The following is a 16,226-nucleotide window of genomic DNA, read 5'->3' as shown; positions in this document are numbered from 1 at the left end:
CCTGCCGGAGTCCCTCAGCCAGGACCTGCCGCCCCTTGTCCCGGTGCCGCCCCTTGTCCCGGTGCCGCCCCTTGTCCCGGTGCCGCCCCTTGTCCCGGTGCCGCCCCTTGTCCCGGTGCCGCCCCTTGTCCCGGTGCCGCCCCTTGTCCCGGTGCCGCCCCTTGTCCCGGTGCCGCCCCTTGTCCCGGTGCCGCCCCTTGTCCCGGTGCCGCCCCTTGTCCCGGTGCCGCCCCTTGTCCCGGTGCCGCCCCTTGTCCCGGTGCCGCCCCTTGTCCCGGTGCCGCCCCTTGTCCCGGTGCCGCCCCTTGTCCCGGTGCCGCCCCTTGTCCCGGTGCCGCCCCTTGTCCCGGTGCCGCCCCTTATCCCGATGCCGCCCCTTATCCCGATGCTGCCCATTCAGTTAGGTGGGTTTAGTTGGAGGGTGGTCATTGGGTGGGGGATACGGAAGCGGGGAGTGACTATGGTGGTGTGGGGACAGCGTCCAGAGCCGGAGCCACCACCGTGGACAGATGCCCACCCAGACCCTCCCCTAGACTTTTGGTGGTGCGTTCGGAGTACGCACCTTGAGGGGGGGGTTATGTCACGTTCCTGACCTATTTTTATGTTATTTTGATTATGTTTCGTTGGTCAGGGCGTGAGTTGGGGTGGGCATTGTATGTTGTGTGTGTTTGGTTAGTCCATGGGTGTTGTATGTGTATGGGATAGTGTTTGTTAGGTTGTCTAGTTATGTCTATGGCTGCCTAGATTGGGTCTCAATCAGAGACAGCTGTCATTCATTTGTCTCTGATTGGGAGCCAGATTTAAGGTAGCCATAGGCAGTAGGCTTTTGTGGGTGTTTGTTCCTGTGTCCTCACATGGACGGTTGAAGGTTAGTCACGTTTGTTGTTTTGTAGTTTTGTAGTGTTTTGTTTGCTGTTTTCATTAAAAGATGGCTTATTTCCCTCAATCCGCATCTTGGTCCTATCCATGCTCCTTCTCGTCTAAGGGGGAGAACAACATTGACTGCCTTTACAACATGTCTGTGGAACTTGTTCAGTTTATGTCTCAGTTGTTGAATCTTATGTTCATACAAATATTTACACATGTTAAGTTTGAAAATAAACGCAGTTGACAGTGAGTAGACGTTTATTTTTTTGCTGAGTTTATATTTGTAATAATGACAATTAAAACAATACTGAATGAAAAATGAACACTTATTTTAACTCAATTTAATACATAAATAAAATCTATTTAGTCTCAAATAAATGAAACATTTTCAATTTGGTTTAAATAATGCAAAAAATAAAAGGGCAATATGTGCCAAGTAAAAAAGCTAACGTTTAAGTTCCTTGCTCAGAACATGAGAACATATGAAAGCTAGTGGGTCAATATTCCCAGTTCTTCAATATTCCCAGTTAAGTTTTAGGTTGTAGTTATTATAGGAAGTATGACGCATCAACTATTTCTCTCTAACATTAGTATTTCATATACCTTTGACTATTGGATGTTCTTATAGGCTCTTTAGTATTGCAAATCTAATCTCGGGAGTTGATAGGCTTGAAGTTATAAACAGCGCTGTGCATCAAGCATTGCTAAGAGCTGCTGGCAAACGCAGTAAAGTGCTGTTTGAATGAATGCTTACGAGCCTGCTGCTGCCTACCACCACTCAGCCAGACCGCTCTATCAAATATCAAATCAGACTTAATTATAATATAATAAACACAGAAATATGAGCCTTTGGCCATTAATATGGTCAAATCCGGAAACCCATAATTTCGAAAACAAAAAGTTTATTCTTTCAGTGAAATACGGAACCTTTACGTATTTTATTGAACTTGAAATTGGCCCTAACAAGTGAAGGAAGAAGCATCCATAAAGAACGAAACGTTTATTCTTTCAGTGAAATACGGAACCGTTACGTATTTTATCGAACGGGTGGCAACCCTAAGTCTAAATATTGCTGTTACATTGCACAACCTTTGTAACAGGTGGTCAGCCTGCCACGCAGTTTCCTCGTGGATTGCAATGTAATCAGCCATAATCGGTGTCCAAAAAGGCTGATTACCGATTGTTATGAAAACTTGAAATTGGCCCTAACAAGTGAAGGAAGAAGCATAGGGAAAATGGGTGAAGGAAGGGTGGGTTTATAGAGATAAAATGGAGAGTTCCAAAGTGTCTGAAGTTGAGGGACCATTGACCATGGGGCATAAATGGCATAATGGGGAGTTAGAGAGATGGTTGGCCATAGAATAAACATAAAATGGGATGCTGGTGTGTTTTGGCACCATTTTAGATCTGTCACAAATATCCGGCCCAAGTCGAGTCATACTTGGAGGTCTCAGCGTGTGTCCCAATGACATCAGTCCGTCTCAGTTGCATCATTCAAATCGTGGTCATTGTGTGTCTGTGAATCACAACATTAAAGATAATGAGTGATCACAGCAGTTCCACAAATTGAACAATAGACATAACAACTTAACATTACCCTGAATTGTGAATTTCTCTGCCCTCCACAAATGTTGTGCCTCTTGTCGAGGTCAGTAGTGCCTTCATAGTACTTTGCCTGGTTGGAAAGATAAAATAAAATCTCCTCGAGTGATGCCATTGAAGTGTAAACTACATACAAACAGAAAGCTACAATAACAGTTAGCTAGCTAACATTGGTAAAAAAAAAACAGTCTGGCTAGCTAGCTAGCTGACTAAGCAGGCTGAGGTAAATACAGTAAGTACTGTATATAGCAACGTCAATTTAAAAACAGCTTAAATTAGGAAGGCTCATGATACTGGCAGGAACAAAGCGAATGGAATGGCATCAAACACATGGAAACCATGTGTTTGATGTATTTGATACCATCCAACCCATTCTGCTCCAGCCATTACCAAGAGCTCGTCCTCCCCAATTAAGGTGCCAGCAACCTCCTGTGAAACACAAATATATGGTAAAGAAAGAGTGTTCTCTTTCCAGTCTTCTGAAGCAGTCAGCCTTCAAAAACATAGATTCTGAGGTAATAATTTTGCGCAGAATGAGCGAGCGCTTATGAGGTGAAATAAAACTAGATCTCCATGACCGCTACGAGGTAAAATAGAGCTAAGCAACCAGCATAGCAATGACCGCTTTGGTTCATTACGTGGGTCGGTCAGAATTTTTGCAAGTTCTAGTAACAGCCCTAGCAACCGAAGCTAGAACTCATCGAATCCCATTGTGACGCAGGGGGGGGGACACTATTTGGCATGACAGGCCCACTCGGGAAAAAATTGTCCCAAAATGCCAGATTGCCAGTCCGCCCCTGATGAGGAAGAGACAATTCACTGTTAAATATAATTAACATTTCTGCTACTAGTATTCTCATTTTTACTTTCAAAATGAAAACAAAAAAACCCTACATGGATTCAGAGACTTCAGGCACGTTAAAGCAGATTACACTAGTCAATACCACCTTTCAAAGTGTGTTGCATTACATTTGAGTTATTTAGCAGACACTCTTATCCAGAGTGGTTTACTGTAGTGAGGGCATACATTTGAATACTTTTTCATACTGGTCCCCCGTGGGAATCAAACCCACAACCCTGGCGTTGCCATGCTCTACCAACTGAGCTACATGGGATAAAAACACAGGGATTAAAATTGTCCGACTTGTGACTACATGTGGACTGCAAGAACTTGACAAAATGATGTGATCAAAGTCATGCAGATTTTGATGAAGTCGCTACAGTTGCTTCTCACCAACTGCAGCATGCAGCCATCACCTGCATTGTGGGAGGCACTATTTGTCAACCAATCATTAGGGTGTTTTTGTTTGAATGTGGCCAAAGACCTCTGCTCTCTCTAACCAATTAAAAATGCACTATGCAGAAATTGCTCCACAATTTCCTGCTAGCTAAAATTCTAATAGTTTGCCTAATTTCAGTTTAGTGTTTAGAATCATTGTACAATCTAAACCAATGTGAAATATATTTTCCATAACCAAAAATCTTGTATTTTCAGCTGTTTGAAGCTGGTGTACAAAACCATAGAAGCCGGAAGTAGGGGTGCTGAGGGTGCTGCAGCACCCCCTGAAAAATCTTTATTTTTAAAATTATACAGACATCTATATTAGCGGACCGATATAGATGTCTGTAGCATGAGCAAAACTATTTTTGGCAAAAAAGGTAGTTGTATAATTACGAACAGTATCTTGCAGGATTCAATAGTTGGAAGTGTAAGAGTTGTTGCTCTGTCCTTTTCTCTGCTATTGTCATTTTAATGGCATCCATAAAGAACAAAACCCTGTTCTCAAACATCCACATAAAAGGTGCAAAGTTATGGGAAAAGACACAAAACATCCACATCAAATTAAATATTTTTCTTGATCAAATAACATGGAGAACAACCACTTTTTGTGCAGTATTATTTTACCATCCTTACAAACCCCTTAATGTAAATGTACATTACTATATTGTACATAGGCTGGTCATCTAGTTTTGTACCTGTGGACTTTCCATCACCATGAAGAAGAACAATACAGTAATTGAGTACATTCAAACAAAAAGTCATTTGTGATGATGTGGCTCAGTTGGTAGAGCGTGGCGCTTGCAAAATTAGGGTTGTGGGTTCAATTCCCATGGGGAACTAGTATGAAAATGTATGACCTCACTACTGTAAGCTGCTCTGGATAAGAGCATCAACTGAAAAGGAATGAGTAAACTATTTCAGTTTTCACATAGAAAACAAAGCAAGTATTTCTATTATTTATTTATTACCCAAGTATTTATATTACACAAGTATTATCAGATTAACTGTTTTGTACAGACAATTATAAGACTCCAGTCACAAATGCTTGTAAACACTTTTAAACACTTTTTTATTTTTATTTTTAACATTTAGGTTTTTTTTCATTCACAAAAGTACTGCACTGGGCCTTTACTAGTCCTGTATTAGTGGACTAATATAGACGTCTTCAGCAGGGGCATAATTTTTTTTTGCATTCCACCGTTAGCAAAATAATCACAGCAACTAATTGCCGTGGCTATGGTGCTGAGGTTGCTTCAGCACCCCCTGAAAAATCTGAATAAAATATATTTTTTTAAACAAAAATCGTTTTATTTTTGCATCAAATTAATGCACTGGGCCTTTAATAATCCTGTATTAACCTACTGGTTATAGCCGGCAAAAATAAATTTAAGAATGGGAAACATAGAAAAAGTGCACATAGAACAGATCTACATCTTCTTAGACTTGCTTTTAATGAGAATGACAGATCTATAATTAACATTTATGTGAATTTGGTTGGGTCGCCCAAAAAGTTGCATACTGCAGCTTTAATAGTACCCATGTTATGCTATCAGTTTGTGAGTGTGTGATATGGGGGTATATGAAGAAGTCTGCTTTGTTAGGCTTACTACTCGAACACTTCATTCTGTCTTTAAAATGTTGAGTCATGGGTAACCATATAAGTGGAGTGTGTCTGAAAGTGGGCGTTACGAAAGAAGTGGGTGGATCAACAGACGTTGGACTGTGGAAAACGAATCAGCTAATTTGGGCAGATTTGTTGACACCGTTTTGCATGGCAGATTGCGTAGACAACTAGATAAACGGTGGACAACTAGATAAACCGGTGTAGCATTTTAGCTAAGCCTAACCCATAGAGATAGATAGAGGACTCATCTTTATCTCTGCCATTATAATGTCTGTGACTGCATGGGCAGCGCCATTGAGGCTACAACCTATAGGAATCCCCACCCAGTTGACTACTACTTTAAAATGTCTGAAGCATGCTGGAAGCCCTCAATGGCGCTGCCCATGCTAAAAACAGCCTTTGGCCACTAGAGGCCTCTATCATTCCATGGCTTAACTAGAGTTAACTAGAGTTTCCTAAATGTAACCTCATTCTCATAACCTGACACATTAATTCTCCTAACCTGTTGCGTTAATTCTCCTAACCTGCCACATTAGTTTTCCTAACCTGCTGCGTTAGTTATCCTAATGTGCCACATTAATTGAGTCCCACAGTATGAGTCATAATACCCATAAAACCTAGCGGTCAAACACAGAAATGGTTCCAATTGTTTTTCCATCATTCATTTTATCCATTGTGGATGTTAGAAACATTTCAAACAAGGGCTGTGTTTTGTTTTATAACCATGTTAATCACTCTCGGACAAAGTGACTTTTATCAATATATTTGCTGGTATTTAACCCCCCCCAAAAAATAAATGCCAATGTGGCTGTCATGCAGAACAACAAATTCCTGTCTGAAGCTTCACGTTACTCACCAGGGCCATGATGATCTGGATAAGACTACCAAATCAAGGTTAGATTAGCTGTCTATTTGTCTAGCCATTTAAATGCATTATTCATAAAAAACAGTTGAGCTTTCTTTGACTTTTATAAACTAGCAGTCCAGCTTGCTAGTTAACTAGCTAGATAACCTAGATGGTGAAGCTAAAGCTAGGTGTTCTTGATAATGTTTGTTTGTGGGTGAGTCTATTTCTAGTACTGCTTGACTTCTAACTACCCTAACTAGCTGTATTATTTTAGTCTGTCTTTTTGAGCGGTTGGACTGATTAGCATCCTCCCGAGTCAACCATGTGCTTAGTTTACTGCGGGAAAATATTGATATGTTTGTTGTTACCCTCTGGACAGCAGATCATTAGTATAGCTAGTAGGCAAGGTTATGTAATCTTATTTAATCTTACCTACTATGGTGGGTTTTAAATTAATTGGTATTAATTTAAAAGCAGCTGTGAACCAGAAGACTGTAGCCAAGACAACACTGGTCCACACCTGCCCTATCTGTCGGGTAGTACTGTTTGGTACTGTATGTGCCTTTAGGTTCCTTTCTATGTGTAGGCTATTGTACTAGTCTGTGTGGTACAGTCTTTCATATGTGTTGTAGTTTGTCTCAACTTTGAATTCAATCTAAGCCACAGATTGTTAACTTCCTCCATTTTGTACTTAGACATTCAAGCAGCTCTTTGAGCAAGTTTCCAAGGGTCCCAGTACTGGTTGATGTGCAGGGCTAAGTGACCACACACACTCAAATGGACCTACAGCTGGGATAAGATTCTTCCATCATTCACACACACAGTAGACAGTGTAAACCACCATGTTGTCAACAAAATGCTGTCCTCAATGCTTAAGCAGTCAACTTCTGTTAGATTACTTGAAGGATTTAGCTATGTACAACCATTTCCATCTAGCTAGTTGGTCATATACATGTTGCTAACTCTACATGTAGCTATACAGTATGTCTGTCATATTGAGGTATATAGCTATAAGTAAACCCTGATCAATCAAATGGAAAGGTGTAAGTAATTATCGTAATTCCAACTGCCCTTAACTAGGTGTCTTTGCTAGACACAGAGAGGGGGGAGAGGAAGAAAGTGAGAAAGAATGAGAGCGAGAGAGAGGTGGGAAGTAAGTGGAAGACAGACAGAGAGATGGAGACAGCAGTGCAAATTTACTTGGACTTGAGTATTTCAACAACTCTTCTCTTCCAACTTGTTAGGCAATAACATGTACCTACAATGAATGGCCAGCCACACAGGAGTGTCACGGTCATTTAAAGGAGTGGACCAAGGCGCAGCGGTTTAAGCGTACATACTTCTTTATTTAACGATGTCGCCAACAAAACAATAAATATCCCAACGACACGCCAACGTAGTGCAACTAAACATGGACAACTACCCACAAAACCAACATGGAAAATGGCAACCTAAAATAGGCTCCCCAATCAGAGACAACGATAAACCCATTCAGGCCACCATAAACCTACATACCCCTAGACAATACAAAATCCCCATAGATAACCAAAAACCCTAGACAAGACAAAAACTAGACAATACAAAACTAAACAAACCACCCTTGTCACACCCTGACCTAAGCAAATATAACTAAAGTCAGGGCGTGACAAGGAGGGTGATTTTCACGAAGGAAAGGGAGGCCGTTCTGACCGAGATGCATGCTGGCCATTTCGGAGTGAAACGCATGATTGCCAAAATCAACCTACGCTTCTTCTGGCGTGGGATTGTCAATGATGTGGACAGCTGGGCAAGTGAAATAATCTTTGGTTTATCAATCACATTCTATTATATCTGAAATTATTATGATTTCAATTAATGTCATATTAGAGAGCACCCAATGTTTCAATTTGTCACTTTCATGCTTAAAGGTCCGTAACTGTCTAGCCTGCCAGAAGTTTGAGGGTGACTGTGGCGCCTGAAATTTATGAAAGTTGTTTCACAATGGCCCATGATCGGTAAATGTCACAATTCAAATTTTGCCATGATAAGTTGTTTTGTAATGGTTGCTTTATTTGACCACAGTAGAGTTCAATATTATAGAATCTGTCTATGCCACCTCCAAGGTGATGATGGACATCATCATCATCCTCCAGGTTTGCATGAACGAACCAACCAGACCCACAAGACCGCCATGGGAAGAGGTCAATGAAGATTCAAGATACATTTGGCCTGTTTTGCTATTTTGTTAAGTATTTATCAGTCATATTGCTTTGGAATAGAAGCTGTTCAAGAGCTTGTTGGTGTCAGACTTGATGTACTGGTACCTCTTGCCGTGCGACAGCAGAGAAAGGTTTATGGCTTGGGTGGTTGAAGTCTTTGACAATTTTCTGAGCCTTCTTTTCACACCGCCTGATATAGAGGTCCTGGGTGGCAGGGAGCTCGGCCCCAGTGATGTACTGGGCTGTCCTCACAACACTCTGTAGCGCCATGCGATCGAGTGCGGTGCTATTACCATACCAAGCAGCCAGTCAATATGCTCTCAATGGTACAGCTATAGAACCTTATCATGATTTGAAGGTAGTTATGGTAGTTATGCTGAGTTTATAAAAATGTACCTCTTCAATTTACCTCTCCAAATGACTTTAGGACTATTGACTGTCCGAGCCACCCAGGAGGTATCCCATCCACCAGAACCAGCGAGTTCGGGTCAGTCTGATTCTCTGTGCTCTGAGTCGGAGGGAGACCAGCTTCAGGTAGGCTATACCTTCAAAAACTGTTGAAAAGTACATATCTCCCATTTTTGACACTGCACTAATGCATCAAATCTTCTCAAGTAAAGAGTAACCTGTGTGTCTTCTTGTTTACGTTGCGGTCTCCTACCCTGTTCCCTTTAACTCTGCTCCTGTTCTTCAGGACCTAGGGGTTCTGCCTAACACCCAATTGTGGATCCACCCGAGTTCATCCATTACCAACCACCCTCCAAATGTTCATTACATCATCTACAGCTACTGTTATTGTCTTGTTGTTATTATCTGCAAAAAAAGTTCTTGCTCTATCATACTTGGTACATAATGTGAGATACACAGATGGATTAAAAACACTAGCACTGCAAACACTCAGAACAAAGATAGCAGCAGTGCCTAGACTTTGCAGTATCCCTCTTCAAGTCCCCTTTCCGAGACTGGCTGCCTGTTGAGAACAAGTGACAGTCAGAACCTCCCACCCACACAGCACCCACCTCCTCTCTATTCAACTCACCAGAATTCAGTATAAGTTTGCCATGTGAGTGTACAACAACAACAAAAAATCTGAAAATAAATGAATGACACAACTGTACCCTAAAAAAGGTCCAAGTTTATATTTAAATCTTGAATATTGCAAGGCTGGTTTTCACAGCTGTTTCACAAGGTGTTCATAACTGTAATTTGTAAGGTATCCCTTGATGGTATTTGTTAGAACAATGAATAATGTTGAACTATCTTGGAACCTACAATAGATCTGTTCCACCACGAAGGTGTATTAATGAGCTATGCGAGAGAGAAAGAATGAAGCATAATAGAGGTCTACTAAAATATTATTTCTGTGTAGATAAGGGAAGAGCAGCTTAAAATAAAAATATGTCAGCCAGACACGCCAGTAAATGAATCAAACATATTTGCATATGAATGGAGGGGAAATTAGCTGACTGTGATCTGTAAGATAAGTAACAATGTGTCAAGCAGATTACACGTTTTCTTTGCTATTTCAAATTTTATTAGTCACATGTAACAATGTGTCAAGCAGATTACACGTTTTCTTTGCTATATCAAATTTTATTAGTCACATGCGCCGAATACAACAGATGTAGACCTTACAGTGAAATGCTTACTTACGAGCCCCTAACCAACAATGCAGTTAAAAAAAAAATATGGATAAGAAATAAAAGTAACAAGTAATTAAAGAGCAACAGTAAAATAACAATAGCGAGACTATATACAGGGGGGTACCGGTACAGAGTCAATGTGCGGGGGCACCGGTTAGTTGAGGTAATATGAACATGTAGGTTGAGTTATTGAAGTGACTATGCATAGATGATAACAGAGAGTAGCAGCGGTGTAAAAGAGAGGGAGAGGGGGAGGCAATGCAAATAGTCTGGGTAGCCATTTGATTAGTTGTTCAGGAGTCTTATGGCTTGGGGGTAGAAGCTGTTTAGAAGCCTCTTGAACCTAGATTTGGCGCTCCGGTACCACTTGCCGTGAGGTAGCAGAGAGAACAGTCTATGACTAGGGTGGCTGGAGTCTTTGACAATTTTTAGGGCCTTCCTCTGACACCGCCTGGTATAGAGGTCCTGGATGGCAGGAAGCTTGGCCCCGGTGATGTACTGGGCCGTATGCACTACCCTCTGTAGTGCCTTGCGGTCGGAGGCCGAGCAGTTGCCATACCAGGCAGTGATGCAATCAGTCAGGATGGTGCAGCTGTAGAACCTTTTGAGGATCTGAGGACCCATGCTAAATCTTTTCAGTCTCCTGAAGAGGAATAGGTTTTGTCGTGCCCTCTTCACGACTGTCTTGGTGTGCTTGGACCATGTTAGTTTGTTGGTGGTATGGACATCAAGGAACTTGAAGCACTCAACCTGCTCCACTGCAGCCCCGTCGATGAGAATGGGGGCGTGCGCGGTCCTCTTTTTCCTGTAGTCCATAATCATCTCCTTTGTCTTGATCACGTTGAAGGAGAGGTTGTTGTCCTGGCACCACACGGCCAGGTCTCTGACCTCCTCCCTATAGGCTGTCTCTTCGTCAAACATTAATGACGGTGTTGGAGTCGTGCCTGGCCGTGCAGTCATGAGTGAACAGGGAGTACAGGAGGGGACTGAGCACGGACCCCTGAGGGGCCCCTGTGTTGAGGATCAGCGTGGCAGATATGTTGTTACCTACCCTTACCACCTGGGGGTGGCCCATCAGGAAGTCCAGGATCCAGTTGCAGAGGGAGGTGTTTAGTCCCAGGGTCCTTAGCTTATTGATGAGCTTTGAGGGCACTATGGTGTTGAACGCTGAGCTGTAGTCAATGAATAGCATTCTCACATAGGTTTTCCTTTTGTCCAGGTGGGAAAGAGTGCAATAGAGATTGCATAATCTGTGGATCTTTTGGGGCGGTATGCAAATTGGAGTGGATCTAGGGTTTCTGGGAAAATGGTGTTGATGTGAGCCATGACCTGCCTTTCAAAGCACTTCATGGCTACAGACGTGAGTGCTATGGGTCGGTAGTCATTTAGGCAGGTTACCTTAGTGTTCTAGGATACATGGTGGTCTGCTTGAAACATGTTGGTATTACAGACTCAGACAGGGAGAGTTTTAAAATGTCAGTGAAGACACTTTCCAGTTGGTTAGCGCATGCTCGCAGTACACGCCCTGATAATCCATCTGGCTCTGCGGCCTTGTGAATGTTGACCTATTTAAATGTCTTACTCACATTGGCTGCGGAGAGCATGATCACACAGTCTTTCGGAACAGCTGATGCTCTCATGCAGGCTTCAGTGTTATTTGCCTCGAAGTGAGCATAGAAGTAATTTAGCTCGTCTTGTAGGCTTGTGTCACCGGGCAGCTCTCGGCTGTGCTCCCCTTTGTAGTCTGTAATGGTTTGCAAGCCCTGCCACATCCGACGAGCATCAGAGCCGATGTAGTACGATTCGATCTTAGTCCTGTATTGATGCTTTGCCTGTTTGATGGTTCTTCGGAGGGCATAGCGGGATTTCTTATAAGCTTCCGGGTTAGAGTCCCGCTCCTTGAAATCGGCAGCTCTAACCTTTAGCTCAGTGCGGATGTTGCCTGTAATCCATGGCTTCTGGTTGGGGTATGTACGTACAGTCACTGTGGGGACAACGTCATCGATGCACTTATTGATGAAGCCAGCGACTGATGTGGTGTCATCGGACACCGAACATATTCCAGTCTGTGCTAGCAAAACAGTCCTGTAGCTTAGCATCATTTGCTTCTGACCACTTTTTTTATTGATCTAGTCATTGGTGCTTCCTGCTTAAATGTTTGCTTGTTAGCAGGAATCAGGAGGATAGAATAATGGTCAGATTTGCCAAATGGAGGGCGAGGGAGAGCTTTGTATGCGTCTCTGTGTGTGGAGTAAAGGTGGTCCAGAGTTGTTTTTTCCTCTGGTTGCACATTTAACATACTGGTGGAAATTTGGTAAAACGGATTTAAGTTTCCCTGCATTATAGTCCCCGGCTACTAGGAGCGCCGCCTCTGGGTGAGCGTTTTCTTGTTTGCTTATGGCAGTATGCAGCTCATTCAATGCTGTCCTACTGCCAGCCTCTGACTGTGGTGGTATGTAAACGAGATACTCTACCTCGATATAGCTCGATATTGTGCACCAGCTGTTATTTAGCTGTTATTTACAAAAATACATAGTCCGCCACCCCTTGTCTTACAAGACGTCGCTGTTCTATCCTGCCGGTACAGCATATAACCAGCCAGCTGTATCTTGATAGTGTTGTCGTTCAGCCACGACTCCGTGAAGCATAAGATATTACAGTTTTGAATGTCCCATTGGTAGTTTAATCTTGCGCGTAGGTCATCGATTTTATTCTCCAAAGATTGCACATTTGCTAGCAGAATGGAAGGAAGTAGGGGTTTATTTTATCGCCTACGAATTCTCAGAAGGCAGCCCGCCCTCTGGCCCCTTTGTCTCCGCCTCCTCTTCATGCAAATCACAGGGATCTGGGCCTGTTCCCGAGAAAGCAGTATATCATTCGCGTCGGGCTCGTCAGACTCGTTTAAGGAAAAAAAGGATTCTGCCAGTCCGTGGTGAGTAATCACAGTCCTGATGTCCAGAAGTTATTTTCGGTCATAAGAGACGGTAGCGGCAACATTATGTACAAAATAAGTAAAAAAAATAAGTTACAAAAAACGCAAATAATTGAACAAAAAAAACACAATCGGTTGGGGACACGTAAAACGTCTACCTTCTTCTCCGGCGCCTTTTCGGAAACGTAGCAACGTTTAAGACATGGATTTCATGTTGAAATGTTAACAAGATACCCAAAAGTAGTTTGAAGTACTGTTTGCATCTTATTAGCAAAACAAAACTCTTTTAAACAGCTAAATTGTTGCGGAAATCAGCTTTGTTTGCATAGTGAGGATGAAAAGAACGTAATTTAGGCTGTAATGATCTCCAAAATTCGGTGCATTAGGTTATCACACCTTTGATATAGCAACGGATTCTAATAGTTTATTGAATCCCATTGTGAAGAGACTATTATTTTGCTTTAAAAATATATACAAAAGAGCAGAAGTAACATTGTGTATTAATTACAAACATAACAGAAATAACAACTATTTATGTACATTTCATTTGTCCCATATTTTATTTGCTTTGTTTTAATTCGCTCCAAACTGAGCTGCATTCACACTACAAGAGCTGCATTGAAGCAGCAGGCACTATTCTGTCAGGAGCCCAGTATCAGCCCAGTAACAGACCTACCTGTAGTGTCTTGGGATTTACGGTGGCTTCCCTCAGATGAGATTCACTGCAAGTAGCAATAGAGTCAGTTTAGGGTTAGGGTCACTTGGTATTAAATACATGGTTTCTCCGTTCCAGACATTATTATGAGCCGTCATCCCCTCAGCAGCCTCCACTGATACAGTGCCATGGGAAAGTATTCAGACCCCTTGACTTTTCCCCATTTTGTTACATTACAGCCTTATTCTAAAATTGATTGAATACATTTTTTCCTCATCAATCTACGCACAATACCCCATAATGACAAAGTGAAACCAGCTTTAGAAATGTATGCTAATTTATAACATAAAAAACAGAAATAACTTATTTACATAAGTATTCAGACCATTTGCTATGAGACTCAAAATTGAGCTCAGGTGCAACCTGTTTCCATTGATCATCCTTGAGATGTTTCTACAGCTTGATTTGAGTCAACCTGTGGTAAATTAAATTGATTGAACATGATTTGGAAAGGCACCCACCTGTCTACACAAGGTCCCACAGTTGACAGTGCATGTCAGAGCAAAAACCAAGCAATGAGGTAAAAGGAATTATCCGTAGAGCTCAGAGACAGGATGGTGCCGAGGCACAAATCTGAGGAAGGGTACCAAAAATGTTATTTATGGTACCCTTCCTTTTGCAAAAATGTTTGCACCATTGAAGGTCCCCAAGAACACAGTAGCCTCCATCATTCTTAAATGGAAGAAGTTTGGAACCACAAAGAGCTCCTAGAGCTGGCCGACCGGCCAAACTGAGCAATTGGGGGAGAAGGGCCTTGGTCAGGGAGGTGACCAAGAACACGATGGTCACTTTGACAGAGCTCCAGAGTTCCTCTGTGGAGATGGGTGAACCTTCCAGGACAACCAAATATGCAGCACTCCGACAATCTGACCTTTATGGTAGCGGCCAGACGGAAGCCACTCCTCAGTAAAATGCACATGACAGTACGCTTGGAGTTTGCCAAAAGGCCCCTAAAGGATTCTCAGACCATGACAAACAAGATTCTCTGGTCTGATGAAACGAAGATTGAACTCTTTGGCCTGAATGCCAAGCGTCACGTCACGTCTGCTGGAAACCTGGCACCATCCCTACGGTGAAGCATGGTGGTGGCAACATCATGCTGTGGGGATGTTTTTCAGCGGCAGGGACTGGGAGACTAGTCAGGATCGAGGGAAAGATGAACAGAGCAAGATCCTTGATGAAAACCTGCTCAGGACCTCAGACTGGGGTGAGGGTTCACCTTCCAACAAGACAACGATCCTAAGCGCACAGCCAAGACAATGCAGGAGTGGCTTTGGGACAAGTCCCTGAATGTCCTTGAGTGGCCCTGCCAGAGCCCGGACTTGAACCCAATCGAACATCTCAGGAGAGTCTTGAAAATAGCTGTGCAGCGACGCTCCCCAGCCAACCTGACAGAGCTTGAGAGAATCTGCAGAGAAGAATGGGAGAAACTCCCAAATACAGGTGTGACAAGCTTGTAGCATCATACCCAAAAATACTTAAGGCTGTAATCACTGCCAAAGATGCTTCAACAAAATACTGAGTAAAGGGTCTGAATACAAATGTAAATGTGATATTTCAGTTTGTTATTTTGAATACACTTGCAAAAATGTCTAAAAACCTGTTTTTGCATTGTCATTGTGGTACATTGTGTGTAGATTTATGAGGGGGGGGGGGTCTATTTAATCAATTTTAGAATAAGGCTGTAATGTAACAATGTGGAAAAGGTCAAGGGGTCTGAATACATTCCGAATACACTGTATATATGTATGCCGTTTGTGTCCATGTGTCACTTTTACATCCCAAACATAAGTTACAAGTTGTTCATGCAATGGGAAGTTGGTCTGTCTTACCTCCCACATGCAAACAGTTCAGAAAACATGGCACTCTTTCTCAGTGGTGGAAAAAGTACCCAATTTTCATACTTGAGTAAAAGTAAAGATACCTTAAAAGATAATGACTCAAGTAAAAGTGAAAGTCACCCAGTAGAATACTACTTTAAAAAGACTAAAATACTAAGTCTAAAAGTATTTGCTTTGAAATGTACTTAAGTGTAAATAATTTTACATTTCTTATACATTTCTTATATTTTATATTGTCCCTGCAAACCAATACGATTTTCTTTTTTAAATTATTATTATTTATGGATAGCCAGGGGCGCAGTTCAACACTCAGACATCATTTACAAACTAAGCATTTGTGTTTAGTGAGTCTGCCAGATCAGAGGCAGTTGGGATGACCAGGGATATTATCTTGCTAAGTGTGTGAATTAGACAATGTTCCTGTCCTGCTAAGCATTCAAAATGTAACGAGTACTTTTGGGTGTCAGGGAAAATGTAAGGAATAAAAAGTACATTATTTTCTTCAGGAATGTAGTGGAGTAAAAGTAAAAGTTGTCAAAAAATATAAATAGTAAAGTACAGATACCCCAAAAAACTAGTAATTTAAGTACTTTAAGTAGTTTCCCTTAAGTACTTTACACCACTGCTCTTTTCCATCGATTCTCTAGACTGGTGATGAAGGGCAAAGCAGACCAG

At 42.1% G+C, this 16,226-nt stretch overlaps 1 long non-coding RNA gene across 1 annotated transcript; it reads left to right on the top strand.

Annotated features, from left to right (window-relative positions):
* Nucleotides 1-288: 288 nt before the first annotated feature.
* Nucleotides 289-9,537, top strand: LOC129853373 (uncharacterized). Its single transcript, XR_008759117.1, has 2 exons — nt 289-8,954; nt 9,115-9,537. It is a non-coding gene; the product is annotated as an uncharacterized LOC129853373 (long non-coding RNA).
* Nucleotides 9,538-16,226: the final 6,689 nt, after the last annotated feature.

Source organism: Salvelinus fontinalis, chromosome 4 (assembly GCF_029448725.1).
Source record: "Salvelinus fontinalis isolate EN_2023a chromosome 4, ASM2944872v1, whole genome shotgun sequence".
In the NCBI taxonomy this organism is placed as follows: Eukaryota; Metazoa; Chordata; class Actinopteri; order Salmoniformes; family Salmonidae; genus Salvelinus; species Salvelinus fontinalis.
The sequence above is the reverse complement of the archived record's forward strand: the minus strand, read 5'-3'. Positions and strand labels throughout refer to the sequence as shown.